Source organism: Heterodontus francisci, chromosome 16 (genome assembly GCF_036365525.1).
Source record: "Heterodontus francisci isolate sHetFra1 chromosome 16, sHetFra1.hap1, whole genome shotgun sequence".
NCBI lineage: Eukaryota > Metazoa > Chordata > Chondrichthyes > Heterodontiformes > Heterodontidae > Heterodontus > Heterodontus francisci.
Genome location: NC_090386.1, coordinates 24,378,307 through 24,396,100, shown reverse-complemented (window position 1 = coordinate 24,396,100; position 17,794 = coordinate 24,378,307). Strand labels below are relative to the sequence as shown.

General features: G+C 46.1%; 1 pseudogene; it reads left to right on the top strand.

Moving 5' to 3' along the window:
- The first annotated feature begins 17,079 nt into the window (after positions 1–17,079).
- Positions 17,080–17,188, top strand: LOC137378549 (U2 spliceosomal RNA; annotated as a pseudogene).
- The last annotated feature ends 606 nt before the right edge of the window (positions 17,189–17,794 follow it).

The window sequence follows — 17,794 nt, the reverse complement described above, 5'->3', positions numbered from 1 at the left end:
TGCAATAAACATGCTAAATAAAGCTGTACAATCTGTCATATTTTCCACGTGAATCTCCAAATCTTTTCATAATCTTCTAATAAGGTTAAGACATTTGTAGCAAACCAGTAGAATTAGTGATTGAATAATTTGTCAAGAACTGTAACAGTGACAAGTGATGGCATTCACTTTGCCTGTCACTGAAGCACTTGTAAAACTGGCCCACAAATCCATGCTGCACTGCACATGTGCGTGAAAGGTATGTCAGAATTGTGGTTTATAAGTCCAGAAATCAGAAAACATTTAAAAGGCTGTATAAAGCTGGTTTCAAAGCATTGTGTTTGGCTACAATACAATTGAAAAATCTGCCTTTTAGATCCTAACTCCCAAAGTCACATTGCTACCTGACTGAATTTAGTGCACTTGTTTTTCTACTGTTGTGGGCAACATTGCCAAGGTGAAAGTGACCCAAAACCGAAAAGAAACAGGAGATAAATAAACAAACCTCAGGCAATGCTTCTTTAGATTCAACTCTAAAATTTAGGATGAGGCAGCGTGAAAAGGCTTGTCGATTTTTGTCCAGTTGAAGACTTTTCTGGCTTCTGTTAGGGGACTCCGTTGGCTGCGTTAGATTTTATCGACAGGGCAGTGTGATGAAATATGAAAATCTGCAAATAAAAAGCTGCTGATGCTCCAATTTCTGCAATCTGCACAACTGCCAGCTCACCTCCATGTAATGACTCATTGGTGTTTCCAACTCTGCCACACCCTTCCTCCTCAAAGTGTAGAAACTTGCTTCATTCGCACATTCTTTCTGGAGGGTGGTCAGTCAGAGCTTGGAAACCCTGCTTGTGGGAGTGGAAACTCCATAAACAGAGTGTATTGTGAGGGTGGGGGAAGAGAGACATGCCATGAACTGGGTGCACCAGAGTGGTGGGGAGGTGGAGTGGATTGACCTCTCCAAGAGCAGATGGTTGAGAACTATGTGAAGGGAAGTGGTAAGTTAATCTGGGCAAAGTTGTCTGCGGTGCTGAAGGGGATACAGGGATGACAATGAATTTAGGAGCAAAAAGAGAAGATGGAGGGATGGGAGCCTTTTTTTGCACAAGAGTAATCGTGCTGTAGAATAAGTTACTAGAGATGGGCATGTAAGTGGACAGCCCAAGTGAGTCTGAGAGGGAATGAGACATGTTTTTGGAGAGAGAAGGTATTTGACGGATCTGTGAGGTGGTTTCACGATGTTGTGCTCCATCTATGTTCCTTTAGGAATAGGTGTAGCTATTTAGCCCCTCGAGTCTGTTCCGCCATTCAGTGAGATCAATGCTGATCTGTAATCTAATTCTATATTTGCCTTTTGCCCCATATCCTGTAACTCCTTTGGCAAACAAAATCTATCAATCTTAGACATAAAATTAACAACTGACGCAACATCAACTACTGTTTGCGGAACAGCGTTCAAAACTTCTAGCACCCTTTGCGTGTAGTGGTGTTTCCTAACTTCGGTCCTGATCTAACCTTTACAAGTACAGCTTCCTACTGGGATCATGGAATGGCTTCTAAGGTGCAAAGTCAGCTGATCTATGTAAAAGGGACAGCATATTGGGCAGAAAGACTTCCTTTAGTTAAAATAATTCTTGTATCTTTATGTGTAACTGCAGATTTATACATTCAGGTCTATATATATAAATATATCCAATACTGTACTGACTCTAAACCTCCTGCCCCTTACCTTAAATCTATGCCCCCTGGTTATTGACACCTCCGCTAAGGGAAAAAGTTTCTTCCTAGCTACCCTATCTATGCCCCTCATAATTTTGGGACCTGATTGAGGTATACAAAATTATGAGGGGCATAGATAGGGTAGATAGGAAGAAACTTTTTCCCTTCGTGGAGGTGCCAATAACCAGGGGGCAAAAATTTAAGGTAAGGGGCAAGAGGCTTAGAGGGGATTTGGGGAAAAATTATTTCACCCAGAGGGTGGTTAGAATCTGGAACACACTGCCTGAAGAGGTGGTAGAGGCAGGAACTCTCACAACATTTAAGCAGTATTTAGATGAGTACTTGAAACACCATAGCATACAAGGCTACGGGCCAAAATGGGATTAGAGTACATAGGTGCTTGATGGCTGGCATGGACACGATGGGCCGAAGGGCCTGTTTCTGTGCTGTATAACTCTTATGACTCTATATTAGATGTAAGCAAGTTACTTAACTTGAATGTAGAACCAGAAGATACAAGTATAGAATTAGCAAGCTGGAGGCTAGAGATTAGAAGATGTTGCCCCCACCTAGCACCTACACAACAACTGTCAGTGTTTCATGTCAACAGTGTTTGGGGATCTGGTGGGTGTCAGTGGGGGTGGGGCCTGTCCTCTTAGTCCAAGGCATTAGTCTAATGCACCAGAGCAGACTGGCCCCTTTGCTTTCAATGCCACTCCATGTAAGAATGGAAGGGATGTGGCTGCTGAAATTCATTGACAAGAGACCATGTGAGAACAGGCATTCCTGTCTATCCTACACAGAGGCTGGAATGCTGTCTATCAGTACAAGGAGTGATGTCGCAGGCAAAGTGGTTCTAATCCAGGGAAATAGTAGCAGGGCTCAAGGTTATGGAAGAGGAAAGGGAAGAGAAGAAGGAAGTAAAGAAAGGGGGAATGAATGGTAATGAAGAGAGAATGGAAAGAGACATAGGTGAAATGAATGACAGTGGTGGGGGTGGGAGGGGGGGGGGGGTGCGGGGATTAAGGCAACTAAGAAAGTGGGGAAAAGTTCTGAAGTGGGGGTTGCAGATATAATGTAAATTACTCTACACAACAGGGCAGTTCCTGTGGTGTTTGGCCCCACAGCCTTATATTCCACTATTTATACAGAAATATATATTAGTCTGATTTGACACTGTGCTGGTGGGGGAACTCAGCAGCTAGCAATGCATATTGAGAAATCTTGGGTGCATGACCCTGATCTGCCTGGCTGCCAGACCAGGCTCCCTCTTGAGCACAAGCTCAGAAAATGATTCCCTCTAATCTGGTGTATATAAGAACATTGAATGAGCATTGGCCAATCAACGCATTGACACAGACTGTGTAATACTTGTTCTACAATGGATTCACCAACCCACCTTTTCTTTTAAAGTCAGCCTTGCTCAGTGTCCTGCCAAAAATGAAGCATATTAATTTTTTCATATGAACATTGATTTTAAACTTGCTGGGAAGCAGAAAAGGCCTGATACATGGGCTGCCAGAAACTTATCTGAAAAATATTTGCATACTACCATACAGTGCTTGCGGAGACAAAAGGATAAATCCCTGACATATTCAACCCACAATCGATTTTGATCATCAGACATTAAAAGTGTAAGGAAGAACATTCCAGAGACGGCTAAGGTGATACAATCCACAAAAGCCAGGACTGGTTAAACCAGCTGGTCACATGACTACCTGGCTGGTGCAGGGTGTTTTGAACTAGCCACAGAGTTTTTGAACTCAGGAGAGACTGTTTGCTCCTGGAGTGAGAAGACCTCTCCTGTCTGCTCCCATCTCTTTGTTACAAGCCTCTGGACCCACTGAGGACACATATGAACTTCAAGAGAAAAAGTCTCCTACACTGAACAAGGTTTAAGAAGAATACTGGGCCCCAACAAAAAGCAAGACCTACCTACAATCAAGGGCTTTACAGCGAGCTCGGAGAACAGTAACCAAAACCATCTTCAGATATTGCCTCAAACTTTTCCACTTTATTTCTTCTGCTCTTTTCTGTCTCTATCTACATATGTGTATTGCGTATGCATGCTAGCATGGGCATATCCGTAGGCGTTAACTGAATTAGAGTTCAAGTTTATGAAAGTTCAACCTTTTTTCCTTAAACCTAAGAAAACCTGTTTGGCTTGTTTCTTTGCCTTATAATTGGAAGTTAGTGAACAAGGATTCACTAAGGGGGAGCTAAAAAAACAGAGTTTAAAATTAAACCCTGTTACGGTAAGACCAGGTGAAGGCTGAGAGGGAACGCTAGATTCCTTTCTCGCCTCTCAGTAACACTCAGTGACAGTCATCGTGGGTTCAAGCCCCACTCCAGAGACTTGGAGCACAAAAATCCAGCCTGACACTTCAGTACAATACTGTGGGAATGCTGCACTGTTGGAGGTGTCCTTTTTTTAGGATGAAATATTAAACCAGGACCTCGGCTGCTCTCTCAGGTGGACATAGATGATCCCATGGCACAAAGAGGAAGAGCAGTGAAGTTGAACTGACTGACATTTATCCCTCAACTAATATCATCAAAAACAGATTACATAGAATTACATTACATAGAATTTAAATCACAGAAACAGGCCATTCATACAAATGGTATTTGCTGCTGTTTCTGCTCTGCATGAGCCTCCTGCACCACGCACCACCCCCCCCCCCCCAACTTCATCTCACCCTATCAGCATATCCTCCTATTCCATTCTCCCTCATGTACTTATCCAGCTTCTCCTTAAATGCATTTGGCTCAATTACTCCCTGCGGTAGCAAGTTCCATATTCTTATCGCTCTCTTGAGTATAGAAGTTTATCCTGAATTCCCTATTGGAGTTATTAGTGACTTTTTTATCTTTGTGTTTTCTAATTTTAGACTGCCCCACCAATGGAAATGATCTCATTGCTATTTGTGAGACATCGTCGTGCGTAAATTACCTGCTGCATTTACCTGTAAAAAAAGTGACAACTTCAAAAGCAATTCATTGGCTCCGATTGCTTTGGAAAATCCTGAGGACAATTCAGGGCAGAACATTTACCCTTTAAGATTGAACGTCAGGGCAAACTGATCGTTCATTGAGCTTCTTATTAGTTACTGTCAAAAATCTGAGTCTCAAAATCTACTCATTGTGCATTGCTCTTCACAACATGTGATGGTAATCCTTGGTGACTGCTGTGCCTGGGATTAAACTCGCTTTGTCCAGAGATGAAATAAACATTGGTGTCCCGTGAGTGGACCTATTTGATCCTCTGTGCATTGGGCCGAAAGTAATGCTTGAGCGTCTACACCATGGAGTTTTACACACAGGTGTACGGGCCATCTGACACTACTTTAGGAACAGCTGTTACCTAATGGTTTATACACTGGACTGCAGCAGCTTTTTATGATCTCCTGTTGTTATTACAACGGACTGACAGGACTAACTTTGTCCACACAAAAGGCTGCCAGTCAGAAACATTTTCACACGGAATATCTCTGTCATGAGATGTTTCTTACAGTCATTGAGGAAAATACAAAGGCTTTTTTATTGAAAAGTGAGACCTTAGATTACTTACTTCTGTTATAATAAAATGTTTCAGAGTTTATTGGGAAGGTTCTGAAAGGCACAAAGGTAGCAGGCTGTCCTGCTTCTGGAGGTCTCCTTGTACTCATGCGAAATAAGATTGGACAGAGTCAATCCTGTTCTTAATGGACAACAGCGCACAGCATCACAAAGTCTCACTATTTTAGCACAAAGATCACCAGCACTTGGAGACTCGCTCCCATTTGATCAGCAGTGATTGGAGACTCACTCCTCCCAGATCACCAATGATTGTAGACTCGCGCCTCCCAGATCACCAGCGATTGGAGACTCGCTCCTCCCTGATCACCAGCGATTGGAGACTCGCTCCTCCCAGATCACCAGTGATTGGAGACTCACTCCTCCCTGATCACCAGCGATTGGAGACTCGCTCCTCCCTGATCACCAGCGATTGGAGACTCGCTCCTCCCAGATCACCAGTGATTGGAGACTCACTCCTCCCTGATCACCAGCGATTGGAGACTCGCTCCTCCCTGATCACCAATGATTGGAGACTCACTCCTCCCAGATCACCAGCGATTGGAGACTCGCTCCTCCCAGATCACCAATGATTGGAGACTCACTCCTCCCAGATCACCAATGATTGGAGACTCACTCCTCCCAGATCACCAGCGATTGGAGACTCACTCCTCCCAGATCACCAGTGATTGGAGACTCGCTCCTCCCAGATCACCAGTGATTGGAGACTCGCTCCTCCCTGATCACCAATGATTGGAGACTCACTCCTCCCAGATCACCAGCGATTGGAGACTCGCTCCTCCCAGATCACCAATGATTGGAGACTCACTCCTCCCAGATCACCAATGATTGGAGACTCACTCCTCCCAGATCACCAGCGATTGGAGACTCACTCCTCCCAGATCACCAGTGATTGGAGACTCGCTCCTCCCAGATCACCAGTGATTGGAGACTCGCTCCTCCCAGATCACCAGTGATTGGAGACTCGCTCCTCCCAGATCACCAGTGATTGGAGACTCGCTCCTCCCAGATCACCAGTGATTGGAGACTCGCTCCCCTCCCAGATCACCAGTGGTTGGACACTCACTCTTCCCAGATCACCAGTGATTGGAGACTCGCTCCCCTCCCAGATCACCAGCGATTGGACACTCGCTCTTCCCAGATCACCAGTGATTGGAGACTTGCTCCTCCCAGATCACCAGCGATTGGAGACTCGCTCCTCCCAGATCACCAGTGATTGGAGACTCGCTCCTCCCAGACCACCAGTGATTGGAGACTCGCTCCTCCCAGATCACCAATGATTGGAGACTCGCTCCTCCCAGATCACCAGTGATTGGAGACTCGCTCCTCCCAGATCACCAGTGATTGGAGACTCGCTCCTCCCAGACCACCAGTGATTGGAGACTCGCTCCTCCCAGACCACCAGTGATTGGAGACTCGCTCCTCCCAGATCACCAGTGATTGGAGACTCGCTCCTCCCAGATCACCAATGATTGGAGACTCGCTCCTCCCAGGTCACCAGTGATTGTAGACTCGCACCTCGCTGAGCACCAGCGATTGGAGACTCACTCCTCCCAGATCACCAACTATTGAAGACTTGCTCTTCGCAGATCACCAGCGATTGGAGAGTTGCTCTTCCCAGATCACCAGCGATTGGAGAGTTGCTCTTCCCTGATCACCAGTGATTGGAGACTCGCTCCTCCCAGATCACCAGTGTTTGGAGGCTTGCTCTTCCCAGATCACCAGTGATTGGAGACTCGCTCCTCCCAGACCACCAGTGATTGGAGACTCGCTCCTCCCAGATCACCAGTGATTGGAGACTCGCTCCTCCCAGATCACCAGTGATTGGAGACTCGCTCCTCCCAGATCACCAATGATTGGAGACTCGCTCCTCCCAGGTCACCAGCGATTGGAGAGTTGCTCTTCCCTGATCACCAGAGATTGGAGAGTCGCTCTTCCCTGATCACCAGTGATTGGACACTCGCTCCTCCCAGATCACCAGCGATTGGAGACTCGCTCCTCCCAGATCTCCAGCCATTGGAGACTCGCTCCTCCCAGATCACCAGTGTTTGGAGGCTTGCTCTTCCCTGATCACCAGTGATTGGTGACTTTCTCTTCACAGACCAACAGTGATTGGAGACTCGCACCTCGCTGATCACCAGTGATTGGAGACACGGTCCTCCCAGATCACCAGTGATTGGTGACTTTCTCTTCACAGACCAACAGTGATTGGAGACTCACACCTCGCTGATCACCAGTGATTGGAGACACGATCCTCCCAGATTAGCAGTGATTGGTGACTTTCTCTTCACAGACCAACAGTGATTGGTGAGCTTCTCCACTAAGGTCTCTGGGACAAAATAAAAACAAACATAAATGTCAGGTAATAATCTGTTAACAGGCAGTTAATAGGCTCCACCCATGTTCCATGATGGAGGGTGGAGAGACATATAGGGAATGACACACCCTTTCACTTATTTTAAAAAGTCAAAGTGCACACCACCCTGAAGTGACCCAAATTTGGGAATAAATCTGAGATTATTTTGGATTTAAATCTGAACTATCCCTCACATTGAAGACTGTAGCTTCTTTTGCAACAAGGAGATTGTAATCTGGCTAACCAGAAGCCAATGCCCAGCTCATGTAACACAGACCCTAATGTACTATTCTAACCAACAAGTACAATATACAGATTATGACAAGGCTTGATTGCTGCCAGTGAATGGATTATTTTATTAGGAAACCAGCCCAGATGGCAGCCTCTGTGTCTGTAATTGCAGGTAATAAAGCCTGAGGGTACAAAGGACTGGTTTACTCTGCTACTTATTACAGTTGGGAGAAGGAAAACAATCAAAGAACATAAAACAAAATAGTAATATACTCTACAGGCACATAAATAAAGACAGGAAGATTGGGATGGGACTAGGGCCAATAAAGGGTGATCAGAATAAAATCACAGACAGCTATACTGACATGGTAAAAATATTAAATAATTATTTTGGTTCAGTATTTATCAGGGAGACAAATCAATAAGACATGATGTCAGAGGACGATTGGAAATTATATAACTGAATCTAAAATAAGAAAATAAATATTAAATAAACTAATCAACTCAAAGAGAATAAAACTCCTGGTTCAGATGGATTTTCTCCGGCTATGGTGCCAGAACCAATGGCCCTCTGGGCCTGGCTGTGGGAGTCCGTCCTGAAGCGGACATCCTCACTGGCCCTCCGGGGCAGGGCATTGGTGACCTCCCAGATGCACTGCTGACTGTGTGACCCCACTAAGGTCTCGAGTGGGCCCCTAAAAGGCTGAAGAGGTTTCAAGCTTGAGAACTGCTGCCACTATGAGGAACAAAGGCATGGGATATCCACCGGAGCCCATGGGCTGCAGGTCATCCTTCAGCAGGGCACCGAGACGTGTCACCACCCTCTTTATATGCGCAATCTTCTCTGACACTGGTGCTCTGACATCCGATGGCATATCATGTGCGGCCTGTAGATGCACGGCAAACGTAATGGCCGAGCTCCCCTTGGGGGCTGCTGCTCACGACCAGGGGCCTCTATGTGGATCGCACCTGCCTGTTGATATTGCCTCTGGTGCATACGGAACCTCACGTGCAGAGGATCACACAATGTAGGATGAGCCATACTTATTTCCATGTGATAAATAAAGTTGAACCCTGCATGTATTCGAAGGTTCCTAACAGGGCATGGATTGGTGTTGACGGGTACATCAGCTGCTTTCCTGGATCAACTATGTGGCATGCCATGGCATTTCCCATCTTGGCCAACACTCAGAGTGGAACAGCATGACCATATCAAGATCCTACCAGCGGAATCGATTGCCCCCACCATCCATATAACCTTAATGCTCCTGGCCTTTCTGGCACCCTCCCTACACACAGGTGCCTAGTGTGCCATTGCCACTCACAAACACAGAGCGTACACTGTTAACGGAGGGATGGTACACGGTACCTCCCTTCATGCCAGCACAGTTTTCCCTCCAGTAATCCCAGACCCCCTTCCTTTCAGAATGCAGAGTGAGACCTCTGCATATACCCCCCCTTCCCTTTAAGAATTCAGAGTTAGACCCCTTCCAGAATGTAGAGTTAGACCCCTGTGCATCCCCCCCCCCCTTCCAGAATGCTGAGTTAGACCCCTGTGTATCCCCCCTCCCTTCCAGAATGCTGAGTTAGACCCCTGTGTATCCCCCCTCCCTTCCAGAATGCAGAGTTAGACCCCTGTGTATCTCCCCTCCCTTCCAGAATGCAGAGTTAGACCCCTGTGTATTCCCCCTCACTTCCAGAATGCAGAGTTAGACCCCTGTGTATCCCCCTCCCTTCCAGAATGCAGAGTTAGACCCCTGTGTATCCCCCCTCCCTTCCAGAATGCAGAGTTAGACCCCTGTGTATCCCCCTCCCTTCCAGAATGCTGAGTTAGACCCCTGTGTATCCCCCCTCCCTTCCAGAATGCTGAGTTAGACCCCTGTGTATCCCCCCTCCCTTCCAGAATGCAGAGATAGACCCCTGTGTATCCTCCCTCCCTTCCAGAATGCTGAGTTAGACCCCTGTGTATCCCCCTCCCTTCCAGAATGCAGAGTTAGACCCCTGTGTATACCCCCTCCCTTCCAGAATGCTGAGTTAGACCCCTGTGTATCCCCCTCCCTTCCAGAATGCAGAGTTAGACCCCTGTGTATCCCCCCTCCCTTCCAGAATGCTGAGTTAGACACCTGTGTATCCCCCCTCCCTTCCAGAATGCAGAGATAGACCCCTGTGTATCCCCCTCCCTTCCAGAATGCTGAGTTAGACCCCTGTGTATCCCCCCTCCCTTCCAGAATGCAGAGATAGACCCCTGTGTATCCCCCTCCCTTCCAGAATGCTGAGTTAGACCCCTGTGTATCCCCCTCCCTTCCAGAATGCTGAGTTAGACCCCTGTGTATCCCCCCTCCCTTCCAGAATGCAGAGATAGACCCCTGTGTATCCCCCCTCCCTTCCAGAATGCTGAGTTAGACCCCTGTGTATCCCCCCTCTCTTCCAGAATGCTGAGTTAGACCCCTGTGTATCCCCCCTCCCTTCCAGAATGCTGAGTTAGACCCCTGTGTATCCCCCTCCCTTCCAGAATGCAGAGATAGACCCCTGTGTATCCTCCCTCCCTTCCAGAATGCTGAGTTAGACCCCTGTGTATCCCCCCTCCCTTCCAGAATGCTGAGTTAGACCCCTGTGTATCCCCCCTCCCTTCCAGAATGCAGAGATAGACCCCTGTGTATCCCCCCTCCCTTCCAGAATGCAGAGTTAGACCCCTGTGTAACCCCCTCCCTTCCAGAATGCAGAGATAGACCCCTGTGTATCCCCCTCCCTTCCAGAATGCTGAGTTAGACCCCTGTGTATCCCCCTCCCTTCCAGAATGCTGAGTTAGACCCCTGTGTATCCCCCTCCCTTCTCCCTTCCGTAATGCAGAGTGAGGACCTGCCGACTTTTCGGATCGTGAACGGGACAGCACGTGACGGCCTCCCATTCAATGCAAAATCCAGCAGTGTCGGTGGAGAGGCAGCAGGCTGCATAATCAGCATAGGTAAGTAAGCATTACCGTATGCTAATTGTGGTGCCACCGCTGTGCGGCCGGGGGGGACGCACTAAGGTCCCGCTGCTGCCGGTAAAATACGGTGGGCTCGTCTCGAAATCACGGGTCGAGGCGGGCCTCTCCCTGCAGCATTTTACCAGCCCCTGCACCGCGACCCGCAGCATCGAGGGGCTGGTAAAATTCAGCCCCATGTGTGGCTAATTTTGTACATCCTGGCTTATCCCTACAAACTTTTTGAAATGTTGTGAAAACCCTGGTTAGGACTTCACGCTGTTTTGCCTCTAAGTGTAAAAGCCTATTGTTTAATTTTCCTAGCCATTCTGTATTCACTAATTGGATAGTTGGAGGTTCAATCTGAGAATTTCCCAGGCCTGCTTCTGCCTCATTCTCACTATCCTTTTCCTTCTCCACAGTCCTGATTACCTGACACACCTGTACTGGCTTGTCCTCCTCCCAGCAGTAATATTGTTTGAGCATATTAATGTGACACAACCGGTTCTTCATCCGGCAATCAGGGGTGTCAATCAAGTAATCTACCTTTGATCACTCTATATGGGCCACTGAACTGTGCTTTTAATGGTTCTCCCTGTGACGATAAAAACTCTAATACTTCATCCCCTGGAGTTATGGTAGATTGTGGTTTTCCGACCAATTGACATGTATGGCATGTCCTACAAAATTGTCTCACATTCTTTATAAGGCCTGGCCAGCAATAATGTTGGCTTATGTGTGATTTGGTCTTCCGAATTCCCCTATGTCCTGTAAAAGGAATGCCGTGTGTTAACCTTAATAATCCTTGTCGATATTTAGGTGGTACAGATATCTGTTCAACAACTGTCCAGTCTTCATCTGCAGGCCTATGAGGCGGTCTCCATTTCCTCCTCAAAACCCCGTATGCCATATAACAGCCTTCTGGAACTCCTTTCACCTCAGCTTCTGACGGAACTGTCTGTGTTATTCAGTATATCTCTGGATCAGCTTGCTGTGTTGCAATGACAGACAATCTATTAAACAACTCATCTGGATTATCTAAATCCCCAAATAAGGCTTCAGATACCTGGCTATCTATTTGTGGTGCCCCTTTTACCTCCGACAATGGATCCTGTTTAGTCATTGCTCGGGTGACTGCACACGCAGGAAATATTCCGGGAACTTGTTCCTGTAATTGCTCCATTTCCTTAATTTCACTTGATTCCTCTGTAACTATAGGAGAAACTGATATTTTTGATTCAGCCAAATCATTTCCTAGGAGTAGATCAATTCCCTTTTACTGATAAACTGTGGACAACACCTACAGTTACTATCCCAGATATTAAGTCACTCTCTACCCACACTTTATACAAAGGTACGGGTATATACTCCCAGCCAATTCCATTAACTAAAACTTTAGCGTTCAAGGCACTCTCTGGTGGAAACCTCATATCTTTCCCCAGCAAGAGTGTTTGGGTTGCTCCTGTGTCCCTGAGCATAATGATAGGTTTTCCTGCCTCACTTACAGTATACCGAGTTACTCTCCCCTTTGACAAAAATTCATTTTTAACTCTCAGGTATTTTATTCTTAACCGCCGCACTCCTTTAGTTTTAGTATCTAATTTCACATTCATAGCTGTCGTTAAAGCTCTAGCTATACTCTCAGTCAGAGTCTTTTCCTTTGCACTAACTTTGCGTACCCCAACATGTCCTATGGGTTTACCTTGCAATTTCCAGCATTCTGAACGAAGATGACCCATTTTGTTGCAATGATAACACTTTGGCTTGCAAACCTCACTTCTACCCTCAGCACCTTCCTTTGTGACTTGAGGAAGTGATCCTGGGGCATTCCCAGCTGTTCCTTCTTGTCCCTGGCTACTTGCCTTCCTTTCACTCTTCCACTTTCTATCCTTCTTGGGTTTATGGGGGTGACGGACAAAATAGGTTGGCTTATTCACAAGCTCAAAATCATTAGCAATCTCTGCTGCTTGCCTAGATTTCAGAACTTTCAGGTTATCTTTATGAGTTCTCCATACTGAAGGAATGGAGTTTTTAAATTATGCTAAGAGAATCAATTCTCAAAGGTTCTCATATGTGGTTTCTATCTTTAATGCCTGCATCCAATGGTCAAAAGTAATTTGCTTCACCCTCTCAAATTCTAAATATGTCCGCCCAGCCAATCTCCATAAGTTCCTAAACTTCTGACGGTAAGCTTCAGGGACTAACTCATACGCAGCGAGAATAGCCTTTTTTGCCATCTCATAATCTGCAGAAGCCTCTTCAAGAAGCATGGCATAAACTTCATGAGCTCTGCCTACCAGCCTGCCCTGCATAAGCAATGTCCAGCTTTCTTTCAGCCATTTCATTTGTTTGGCTATGTTTTCAAAAGATATGAAAAATGCCTCTACATCCCTTTCCTTGAATTTAGGAAGAGCCTGTATAAATTTAAACAACTTTTCACTGGGTCCTGATCTGAATTCAGATTCTTCCTGACCCGAATTTTCCTTGGATTCAAGACTACCCTTTTGTCTTAGTTCCAACTCTTTTAACTTCAATTCCCTCTCTTTCTCCCTGTCTTCCACTTCAAGTTTCTTATTGCTATTGCTTTTTCTTTTTCCCTTTCCTCTTTTTCCAATTCAAGTATTCTTAATTCTTTTTCTGCCTCAAGTTTTTTCGTTTCTAAATGAATCCTAGCCAATACCACTGCATCACTCTCGGACCTACTACCTTCTGCTTTCTTGGCTCTTGTATTCCCTTTCTTGTTCCTCATATTCCCTTTCATCAGTATTATCATCATCATCATCTTCTAGTAATTCCAGATGTTCAGCTATTATGTTAATTATCTCTGACTTTTTGGCAACTGATTTCAATTCGAACCCCAATTTCGCTGCCAATTCTTTTAATTCGTTCTTAGTTAAAGTTATCAAGTCACTCAGGGAAAAATTCTGCTTTGCCAAAAACTCTGCTACAACCACAAATGCCATTACAATGGTATAGATTGTACCTTATTATACAAGAGACCTGGTTCTTTTATTTCTTTGTAATTGGTTTGATTTAGATCCCAAATGCGTGCCATCAAATTAAATATGATTCAATCTCGAGCGAGCCCCCAATTAAGATATGATTCCAATCCTGAACGAGAAACCCAACTAATATGTTACGACTGACCGCTCAAGTCAAAGCCCCCAATCAAAACATACGATTCTGATTGTGGTGGGAGAAACATACCGTTGATTCAATCCCGGCCCTCCACAGATCGCCTAACATGTCATTTTAAAATTTGCAAATTAAAGACCCAGCCAAATTGTACCATTTGAATGAAGCTAACCAAACCAGGTGTCTTTAGATCAGCAAATTAACTGTTTAATTAGAAAAACTAAATTCTTAGACACTACTAAGATATAAACAACATTTAAAATAGAAAATATTAGCAGATTTACACTCCTGCCAAATGTGAAACAATCCAAGGTTGCTTGAAGTACTCACAGCCATCTAATGGGGAGAAAAAAAGGTTCTTCAACAGTAGAACAGTCCGTAGTCTAGTTCAGCAGTTGAATTGACGCTCTTCTTTTCCAGCGATGAATTTCAACAATTACAGTTCAGTAGTTAAAGGAATTGGTTATTTTCTTTTTCAGAAATTAATCAGGCATCAGAATTCTGAGAGTATAATAAATAAGGTTTAAATAAGCCAAGAGAGAGCTCTTATTTCCTTCAGTATATACTGGTCCAGTTGTCTGTCTGTGTATCTGAGAGTTACAACAGTCTGTTTCCACTATAAGCCAGTTCAAAATTAAATTGTAACATTGTATCTCTCGATCTTTGGTCCTGAGTGGCTGTATCCCGGGGTAACGAGAATGCATTCTTTGACTCAGTCTCTGGAGCTTGTTGCCTTAAAGCAGTACTGCTCCTTTTCCAGCCTTAAAGGCACACCGCATTCTTCCCGGAAAAAAAAACTACAGGATCACAACAACATAATTAAAGGGCCAAATGGCAGCCATTTTCCTGGGCTGCTGGCATTTTGCCAGCCATGGAGCGACTCCATGTTGCATGGGGAGGCTAACAGCTGAATGTAGGCGGCGTCTCAGCAGCTTCTTGGGTGGGGACTTTGGTTTCCGGAGACTCCGTAACCCAAGGAAGGGGTCCCCAATGGCATTGGATGCCCTGTAGCTCTGTCACCACCGCTGGAGGGGTTACCCCTCCGATCACTGGGGCTTACCTGCTTGGCCTGGCATGGCAACAATTATCTCACCTCCTCTTCAATGGAGCGTCAAACCTGAGGCATCATCTCGTTCTCCTTGCAGCCTCAGCAGCGGCCACCTCTCTTAGTGGCGCTGCCGAGGCTGCAGATTGCTGGCCCTCTAATTGGGCCGGCAGTGTGAAAAGGCAGCATGATATCCTGAGTTGGATGACAGGCCCAGTGGCAGCTCTTAGTTGGCCACCGCCGAGAAGATTGCTGCCGCGGTTCCGTTGGCCGTCCGCATGGGCTCAGGACCCGCATTTGATCCTGAAGGCTGGACTTACTCATAATGGGAAAGTCTCAGCCAGTGTTTCCATGTGGGGAAGAGCAAAACTAGAGGTCACCAATATAAGATAGTCACCAAGAAATCAAATAGGAAATTCAGTATCACGGCTGAGATGAACAGCTCTTGGCAATTGCAGGAACATTCCTTACAAAACTTGTCCATGCGTATTGCCTTGGGAACTAGAGCTCTGTCATTGAATAAAGAAATATATAATCGTTTGGTCGGACAGAACTTGAGTATTGCTGAAAATAGAGACATTTCGTCGAAGCTTTTCGTCTTGCACTCATCAGGGCAATTCGAAATAATAGCAATGTGAGGGACGCAACAAATTTATACTGTATGAGAAGAGAGTGCTGATTGGTTGGCAAGTGGAATCTGATTGGTAGAAGTGTTGCCCTGGAGAATGTACCAGTTTATGTTTTTTTTTATTCATTCGTGGGATGTGGGCGTCGTTGGCCAAGCCAGCATTTATTGCCCATCCCTAACTGCCCTTGAGAAGGTAGTGGTGAGCTGCCTTCTTGAACTGCTGTAGTCCATGTGGGGTAGGTACATCCACAGTGCTGTTAGGAAGGGAGTTCCAGGATTTTGACCCAGCGACTGTGAAGGAACGGCGATATAGTTCCAAGTCAGGATGGTGTGTGGCTTGGAGGGGAACTTGCAAATGGTGGTGTTTCCATGTATCTGCTGCCCTTGTCTTTCTAGGTGGTAGAGGTCGCGGGTTTGGAAGTTGCTGTCTAAGGAGCTTTGGTGCATTGCTGCAATGCATCTTGTAGATGGTACACACTGCTGCCACTGTGCGTTGGTGGTGGAGGGAGTGAACATTTGTGGATGGGGTGCCAATCAAGCGAGCTGCTTTGTCCTGGATGGTGTCGAGCTTCTTGTGTGTTGTTGGAGCTGCACCCATCCAGGTAAGTGGAGAGTATTCCATCACACTCCTGACTTGTGCCTTGTAGATGGTGGACAGGCTTTGGGGTGTCAGGAGGTGGGTTACTCACAGCAGGATTCCTAGCCTCTGACCTGCTCTTGTAGCCACAGTATTTATGCTGCTACTCCAGTTCAGTTTCTGGTCAATGGTAACCCCCAGGATGTTGATAGGGGGGGATTTGGTGATCATAATGCCATTGAATGTCAAGGGGAGGCGGTTAGATTCTGTTTTGTTGGAGATGGTCATTGTGTGGCACTTGTTTGGCGTGAATGTTACTTGCCACTTATCAGCCTATGCCTGGATATTGTCCAGGTCTTGCTGCATTTGCACATACTGGAAGCTATATATATTAATATACAGGGACCTGTTCTTTGCCGACAGAAAGAACATGTACACGCATTGCACCTGTTTCAGCTGAACAAAATAAGTTACAGCCATTCGCTGGTACATTCCTCAGGACAATGCCTTAACCAATCAGAGTCAAGCTGCCTGGTTTAAATTTCATACAAAGCTTGGCAGTTAACTGTCAGTCACTATAAACTTGTGCATTCTCCATAGCAATCCTTCTATCAATTCGAGTCCACTTGCCAAGCAATCAGCACTCTCTTCTCATACAGTATAAATTTGCTGTTTTCCCTTACATTGCTATTCTTTCGAATTGTCCTGATGAGTGCAAGACAAAAAGCTTCGACAAAAGAGAAATATTTGTGACAAGTTCCATCATTATGAAGTGGTCTCAAGATGGTTCATTGCAAGGTCATCATCAATCAGTAGGTGCTCCTAAATGCAATCAATCTGTAGTCAGAGTTAGATGCAGAGTAAGGTGATCGCTTCTCGGCCTTTTGGCTAAGATCAAGTGTAGTATCTGTTCTTATCAGTGCTTATTTGATTGAGAAGAGACCATGATCATTGCCTTTTGATCCTGGGGAAGCTTTGAGTAAAATGGCTATAACCAATTTTCGAGCTTCGGGCCAGGGAGTGCGCAACACCGTTCGGGTGGTCGTGAAGGACAAGGAAGGAGATGCACCGGTCGATCGCACCTTCTTCATCAAGAAAATTCTCTTCGATTGCTGCGGATTTCAAGCGACGGACGTCTTCTGCCTGCAGGATTTCCCCAGCAGTGGATACTTCGACGTGACGTTCCGGAACGTGGCGGGATGCATCAAGTTCCTGAAGGCGTTCAAGGAGAAAGGGGACCGGGCGCCACTGTCGATCCTCACAGCGGAGCCGCTCTTCACGCTTCCGTCACAACGGGACCGGGTGGTGACGATTCACCTCTACAACCCCCATGTTCCGGTGGTGGATGTACTCACATTTCTCGCCAGGTACGTCGAGGTGGCTGGCAGCAGCACTGATGTCAAGGACCCCTTTGGGATCTGGACCAGCAAGCGGCAGGTCAAGGTGACCTTGAAGGTAGATCCCAGTGGAGCCATCATCCACCCTCCCTCCAGCTTCGCTATCGGGGGAAGTCGAGGCTTCTTGTTCTACGCTGGGCAGCCCAGAGTTTCCCGCACCTGTGGCAAATCTGGTCACATGGCAGC